Raw genomic sequence first — 987 nt, 5'->3', positions numbered from 1 at the left:
ATTGTTGGCACTTTGCATCAGAGATAGGTTATCCCTACATGATGCCCCAAACTTCTCTTCTTTTCCGTCTCTCTTCTTCTATTTTAACTATTGTATTAAATTGTTTTAGGAGAATGATGTTAGACGGTGTGGCTAGTGATCGAGAGGGGGGTGAATAGATCACCTCTTTTAAAATAAACGGATTTAAAAATTCTTATCAGAGTTATTGAAACTTAGCGGAAAATTACAGTCCCAAATCGACTTCCGTCTATTCTGAACCGCTACTAGAAAACCGGACACACGAATTTATTGCTGGATTTGAATTAGAACGATATAGATTATTAACACCAGAATCTTATCAAATCAAATGCACTTATCACTAAATTCTACTTCCAATGAATAAAACTCAGCTGACAGTTTTGTCAAACATTTGGTGTGTATGTGATCAATGATGAACAATGGTGGAGTTTAGATAAAGAAGTTTTCTTGCCACTATTGTATCACGAAATGTACAGCCACAATACACCAACTGAAATCACAAAACTGTTGAAAACATAAAGATAGATAAGGAAAGAATACGATACGCAGAGATTTGGTAAGGAAGTTCCCCACTGTCGTCCTCGCGTGTGGGTACGTCTCCCTCTCAATTTCAAATGAAATTGAGAACTGTAATTATCAATAATGCCGAATTCGTTGATACAAGGTTTCAATACAAAGATAGAAATCTAAATCCGAAGATCTTCTTCTTGTATAAACCTCCACTTGATCTGAGCTCGATCAAGAATTTCCTGCAAGAAATTGCAAACAATTCACCGGTTCCACGACCTGTTTGCAAAATTACCCAATTTTCAAACCCTACGCTAAGGCTGAATCTGTTCTGCAAACGTGACTAACAAACCTGCAAGAACACTCCAGTTCTTGAAGGACAAACCATTTGGTTTTTCCTCGAAACCCCCTTCAACCTTCAACTCAGCTAGATCCTCGATCGTTCCACTGAACACCTCAGCT

This window comes from Lathyrus oleraceus, chromosome 5 (assembly GCF_024323335.1).
Source record: "Lathyrus oleraceus cultivar Zhongwan6 chromosome 5, CAAS_Psat_ZW6_1.0, whole genome shotgun sequence".
NCBI classification, from domain to species: domain Eukaryota; kingdom Viridiplantae; phylum Streptophyta; class Magnoliopsida; order Fabales; family Fabaceae; genus Lathyrus; species Lathyrus oleraceus.
This window is presented reverse-complemented; position numbering follows the sequence as displayed.